This window comes from Sitodiplosis mosellana, unplaced genomic scaffold, assembly GCF_009176505.1.
Source record: "Sitodiplosis mosellana isolate CC-2019 unplaced genomic scaffold, AAFC_SMos_1.0 Smas_scaffold_2, whole genome shotgun sequence".
NCBI classification, from domain to species: domain Eukaryota; kingdom Metazoa; phylum Arthropoda; class Insecta; order Diptera; family Cecidomyiidae; genus Sitodiplosis; species Sitodiplosis mosellana.
In genome coordinates, this window is record NW_022595245.1 from 7,869,260 (window position 1) to 7,876,471 (window position 7,212).

The following is a 7,212-nucleotide window of genomic DNA, read 5'->3' on the forward strand; positions in this document are numbered from 1 at the left end:
CATTCGTTGCTTTTTATTGAAATCTATTTCAGAAGCCTGAGTGTTGATGTCAAACGAGTCAGGTCAATTAGAATTTAAATCATTTTATTCATTCAGAAATGCGTTAATTTTTCGGTGTTTGAACCAAATCCAAAATAAAGTACAATTCCAACGAATAACATAAGTACTGGAATACGCCTGAAAATATGCGATCTCAACCAACGTTAAAAACCATCGTTATTGTTACATTGGAAAAGGGATGTTTTGCTATATCACATGAGTCGACCGAATAAAATCGCATTGTTCTCGTATTATTTCCACTTTTGAAATTGTTCTTGATTTTATTCTAAACGCCAAAATGAACCAATCTAACTTCAATACATATATTGTCGAAATGAAGATGTTCAAATGTAAGTATAGAAAGCAAAGCTAGAATATTGTGAATCAGCATTATGTCAGCACTTTGCTTTGTTATCAAATCATGGGCGATTTTATGCTGCGATTTTGAATAATCGATTTTTGAGATGAATTCAAACGTTTTATCGCCTGGTAGGTGCTCGGTGTCTATTGTTCAATTCACGTGCTAATTTCGAATTTTCGTCAAAAGGATAGGAGAAACATTCTAGAAACATTTTGGCTGTGAACACGTGTGACTGTGAGTTCTTTGAATTCATGAATCCACTATTGAGCCAATGGATCGCGGTTTTGTTAAGGGAATAAAAATCAATGAGAACGCATGTCGAGCAAAAGTGATTAAGTCTATCGGAATAACTCTTTCATTTCCAAAAAAAAGGCTTGCCGCTATTTGAAGGCTTCAAATTGAAGTTTTTGTATATTTTTCCCATTTTTCAGACGGTTTGCATGGATTAAAAATTCAATTCGATACCATTAACGGCCAATACATCACCTTTTCGTCGGTCAATATCAACCTTTTTAATTTGGAATGAAGATTTCATTAAAAATCACCTCGATTACATTGTTAATTAAGTGTTTGTTTTGTGAAAAAAAATTCGTGATAGAAAATGCCTCAAGCTAAATCTTCAATTTAAAGCAAACACTGGAAAGTGAATGGTTAAGAAAGGGCCGAAAAAAACCATCAGCCGAAATCGATGAATCGTTCTCACTCAAAACCAATAAGCTACCAATATGAGACGTGTTATCCGACACATAAAATTTCTGCACCTTGTCGTGATGATGTGTTGTATCGTTGTTTGGATGTGTTTTACCGTTGATGACTTCATATAAAAACTCGAAACTATCGTGTTTGTTTTAACAAAGCCAAAGTGATAATTTAGCCAGTACGTGATTGGCGATGAAAATTGGCGAGTCGCCGCCGCTGCTGCGGCAATAATCGTTATCATCGGCATCACGTACGTGCTCAAAGTGGAAATGGCCTTTTTCATTCTGCTCCTTCGGCTAATGTGAGATGGGCGTTCGTTTTTACGATGAATGAACGAGTTGACTGAAGAAATATTCGGGAGATTTTGCGAATAAAACGATTGAGATCATTGCATTTGGCGCTTTGCAAAAAATAAATTAAGTTATGAGCCAATAAATGCATTGATTAATACGAAGGATCATCTTAAAGACGGATTTTTTTGGGAATCATATACACTTTTTTGCAGTTTACATGAGATGGTAATAACAAGAGAGAAAATAAACCACGGTGAGATTGATTAATAAGTAACCGGTTTCATTTAAACTGTTTACCTCAAATTGGGTAAACAATGTTTTTCGTAAACACAACAAGAAACTTAGTTCTGGCACAATAATTCGAATCTCATTTATCGTGATTTAATTTCGGATTCGAGAGTATTTTTCGGTTGTTTCCTTCCTTTTTCAATTTCTCACATTTTGATTGCGTGGCATGGCATACAGAATATCAAAAAATGAAAATTGTCTGCCGTCAAACAATTACGTTTGGTACGAGAGAAACAACTAAAAACATAGCATCTACGCTTATGGAAGTGACGTTTTAAATCAGGAAAAGAGAAGATACATTGGCGCATACACAAACAAATTATCGACAAAAATATTAATTTCGACAAACCAGAACAAATATGAAAAAATAAAGATCAAAATTGAAGCCGCCCACAAAACGTTGTTCGGTTTTGCCTTTCTCCATGGAATCTGGAGCAATTTCATCGGGAAAATGATGTAGAATGTGGATATAGAATAGGAAATGAAAAGAAATGGAATGATGCACAAATAAACGAACGTTTAACGAAAATTACTAGACAATAATGTGTTTAACCGCACAAATTTGGTCCACATCCAACAACAGAAAAAAAATGAAACAAATTATCGAATCGAATGTGTTCGTAGTAGCAAGCGAACTGCTGATTTTTCTTTTCTTTTCTTTTCGAAAACAAAAATAAAAGTACCTCGTCATAGTAGATGAAGAAAAAAAAAATCGAACTTCCTTTGCGACTGTTGTATTTTTCCTCGACTAAGATCGAACAGCAGCAGCAGCAACAGCAAGAGGCAAGGATATCACGCAGCTATTAAACCTTTTTTTTCCTATCCAAAATTAAATGCATGATAAATTCATGTAATAGTCGTGCTAATACGTCGGTTGAGAGTGTGCGCTTTGTAGCTTAGCGCACACGAAACCATCTATATAGAGAAAAAGGAACTGCCTGGCATGCACTCTCTCCAACAAGATTATGTTTCATTTTGATAAAGTCAATTATGCGAAGACTATCAATTGCGGCCTCTTGAGAACCACAAACCATCTTTTTCCTGGCCCTCTTTTTCTCTTGAAGGAAAAAAAATGCGATTCATTTGATCCGCTTGTTACTTTGATCGAGTATGGAAAAAAAAATACGAAAATTGAAAAGGTTTGATATATTAGGTAAGTGGCAGCATTGCGAGTATTGCATATTCGGCATCAATTCTCTTGTTACGCATATTCCTCTTTTTGGCTCAGTTTCGGATGTGTCTGATGTGCACAATAGTCGACAGCGCACGATTTGAAGAAAAAAAACAGGTAGATGATTGGTTATTTAAATACTCTTCAATTTATCGCTTTCTGTGCTTGAATGCGTAATCACGCAAACAATAATCACTTAAGACAAAAACAGACTACATTCGTCCCAAAAACCTATGCAGAAAAAGTGTTTCGATCTAGAAAAAAGAATCATAATTTCAAAACATCAATTTAGCTGTTATTGTGCTGTGAATGTTTGTTATTGTGCACGATACGAGCACAGCGAAACACTTTGAAGCGTGTGTATACACACTTTTGTTCAGTCAGACAGAAAATGAGGCGTTTGAATGTGTGAGTGGTTTGAAACACTGTCGAACCGATAGAAATGTGTTCTTGCTGTGTTTTTTGCTTCATGAAACGCTTGTGTTGTGTCAAAAATATTTATAATGCGTATTCAATACAATGGATGACAGTTTGAATTCATAACCTGAAATCTGTCAGAGTTCGCGCGATTTTTCAATTGAGCAAAAAATCTACTGTGGTGCAAAATAGAATGCATAGAAATCACAACATTTCAAGAACAAAAATATTGTGTTTCAAATCACACGAGGGCAAACTTCTTTTCTACTTCATTGTGTCATTCAAAGAGAAACATAGACACAGAGTCTCTGAAAAGATACAGAATTATGTGTGCAAAATATTATTTTTTTACAGCGATTATTCGTTTACTGTTTCTGAACAGCATGTTTGAATAGAATTTTCTACGCAATTTGACTGCAAAATGGTGTATTTTCAGTATCTATTAGCCAGTCTTCAGATCTCTGGAAAGTGGTGCATTGTGTGAGAATAAAAAATGACACATAATCAAGAGTAACCACAAAAATCGATTTTTTTTGCACTAATCCACCGTACAATGTCCGATTTGTAATGCACTTAATAATAGATCAGTCAAATGTGTTTCAAAGAAAGCGCAATGGGATAAAAACACCACAACGTTTAACGTGGGTTGTGCAGAAAGCGTTTGAAAACGTTTACGTTGCCCTGTAATTTACGAGGTAGCGCCATTAAAGCAATCAATCAGAGGTCATGTGCGTAACTGCGCCTATTTTTATCAACAACATACTGTGTTTGTACCTTGTGCCAAGTGCTTGCCAGGAGGAAAAAAGGCATTTTTCTTTCCCAAAACCGTTTGAAATATATTTATTTTGGCATTGCGTTTTCAGATATGAAAAAAGGTACGAATGGACCAGGCGAAAGAAACGACCACTGACTTTCGCATATATGATTGTGCTTGCACCACATAATTAACAAGTGTGAAAAATAGAGCAAACCTGAACACAATCGGCACAATCAAAAAGAACAAAAGCGATCGTTTCATGCCGAAGAACAAAAAAAAAAAATACCATAAACGTTCTATGGACATATAATAAGTCACGCATCCTTCAAAAACCGACAACAACAACTCAAAGCATAAATCTATCTTGAGAATAGAGTCGATGATGATACAATGCAATGGCATTGTTTGCTGGTGAAATGAACACATTCGCTAAAATGTTTGTTGTGTGTGAGAGAGGGAGAATAAAGGATGAGAACTTTCAACAGGAGTTGTGCAAATTTATGATTTTGAGTGATCGTGTGTTTGATTGATTTATTGTGATTTTTTTGCGCTTCTCCCTGGGCTTCTCCTGTATTTTGCGCATTGTTTGATGCTATCGAAAAAAACATGAAAAATAGGTGCTAACAGCCTTTAATAAGCTATTTGGAAACATAATGTTTAGCAATTATCTATGGCTAGTTTTGTGCTGTTGCTCGCGGCCCAGTTGTTAGGCTCGACCCAATCTCAGAGAAATGGAAATCATGCGAATTTTCAGCGCACACAATACACGGGAGCAAAACAGCAAAGACATCATTTTTCATGGCCTAAATGGAATCACTTTTCTCAGTATTTCACCGCAGGCCAATTTCCAGAAATACGCCAGAAGAAAAAAACGTCAGAATATTCAATAAAAACTTCCTTTGCGGTGTTTAGGTGTAATTTTAGAGCAAAAACAATTGGTTGCCAACAAAGTATACAAACAAAAATTAGCAGCATTAAAATAATTTCAATGATGTAAAACTGTTACTTAAAATATGTTCGTTTGTCATTCGGTTGCTATTGGCCAAACAAGAGAGAGAAGGAGGTAGAGAGTCAGTGGAATGACCTTTCACAACAAAATAAGAGCCAAATGATCTTGGTGGTAAAAAAGGTGTCTGTACATCCTCTGTTCACATGCACCTCTCGTTGCAATTGTGAACACTGAGAGCCCCATTTCACTCTGTGTATACAGCATAGAGAGGGAGAGAGAGTAGTATTTAACCAATAAATGGCAAATACTATAATTGGTTAATGATAATTTCAAAAAGAAAAATTATTACTTAACTCAAGCATAATCATTGGAAACGCACACTGAAAGCCGCAAACTGAAAATCACTTTTTGCTCTGTTCTGCAAACACTCATCATAACTCGTGCGCATGGTAAACTCGATCGATCTGAAAAGCAGACAGTTGTTAGATCCTCCAGGAAATAGTGCATTCCAACTGCGCGTTTGTGTTTGTGCATGGATCGCGCGCTTATTCATTGACTCAAATTAAGTTCACGCAATACTGAAGGGTTTGCTTCGTTTTTTTGTGTAGAATTGGTTTTTTTTCTTGGTTTTGGAATTAGTTTTAGCATGCGATTCGGAACAAAACCATGTGCACGTTCGGCTCGTTCCACATAATAATCGGTATTTTTATTTAGATAACGTGTGATGTATACGTCGGCTTATGCTAATAATCGTGAGCTAATTCGACAGATATACATTGCAAAAACTACTAACTCAGATGAGAAGGGACGAGAAGAGAAAAAAAAACACGGCAACGTACCCAGCAACAAACGAAAACGAAAGTCATGCACCAGAAAATGTGATGCTCATCTGTGAAACAGTGGCAGTTTGTCGAGCACGAGACAAACCAGTTAATTATTACACTGCATTTATTATTATTTGACTTAACCAAATGCCAGCTAATTTTTTTTCTTGGCTTTTTCTTTGCTTGCCTGCTTCAATTCTTTCACATTTTCTGGTGAATCAAAATAAATTCGCATTGTTAGTATTGGAATTGCAATGGTTGAAAGTTTATGCAAAATGAAATCACCCGCTAGCAATCATTCATGACCGATCACCAACGCCTCATCCACACAATTAAACATCCATTCGGAGTGATAAACGGTTTGATGGTCGACCATTTACACCGACAAACATTTCAACAGCAAGTTAACGTTGATGTATTACATATGAACACAGATGATTATCACGTTCGAATTCGTTACCAAGGGCATAAAATTATGACAGATTTTTCTCCGAATTAACTAGCCATACTGCCAAAATGAAAATGAATAAATTCGTTAAAAAAACGAAATTCGCACGGAACATCAATTTTTTCGGTTAAGAGTTTTTGAAGGATTTTTCAGGGAATATTCCGTTCTAATTGCATGTGTAACATGACGATACTATCTAGCTAACCAAAGGGTAGGTATTAAATAAACGGATTGAATGGAACATCTTTGGAAAATGGTAAGGTAATGTCATGGTAATAAGCTTCAATTCAATCATCAATCCAATTATTTGATCGAAATAGATCTTATCTCGTTCAGAATGAAAAAAAGAAACAAGGAAAAACAATAGACTTAAATCAATGTACCCAACTTTAGAAGCTTTTAAATTTGAATTTAGCCACGTCAGTAAAACGAACAACAAAATGATTTGTTGTGCATCGTCTTTATTTGTTCGAAATGTTTTTTTTTCTTCTTATTTGCCTTCTTCTTTCGCGAGACTTCCACACAACACACACAAAAAAATGTTAAAATCAGGACTTTCTACAAGATCAGAGCGCTTGCGCCAAAACGGTACCATTGAATTAAAGAAGACGGGAAAGAAGCAACACAACAATGTAATATGCTTCATTCGATCCTCGTGTATCTGAACCGCAAATTATTGTCATTTTTATAAAACGTTTTTTTACACAGTGTCCAATTGATTTGATTTAGTGAGTGGCTTCATGTACTTGTACATCTCACACTTTGGCAATTGGAACAAGCAAAACGCAGCGATCCTTTCGCGCGGGTATCTCTTTTCCGCTTATGTCATTAAGTGGATTCTTTGATTCAAGTAGTTGATTTCTGGTTTTCCGATACGATGAAATCCGATCAAGTGCAACAACACTCTTCGGTGTGTGCAGCAACAAAAAAGAGAAAGAGAGAGAGAGAGAGAGAGAGAGAGAGAGA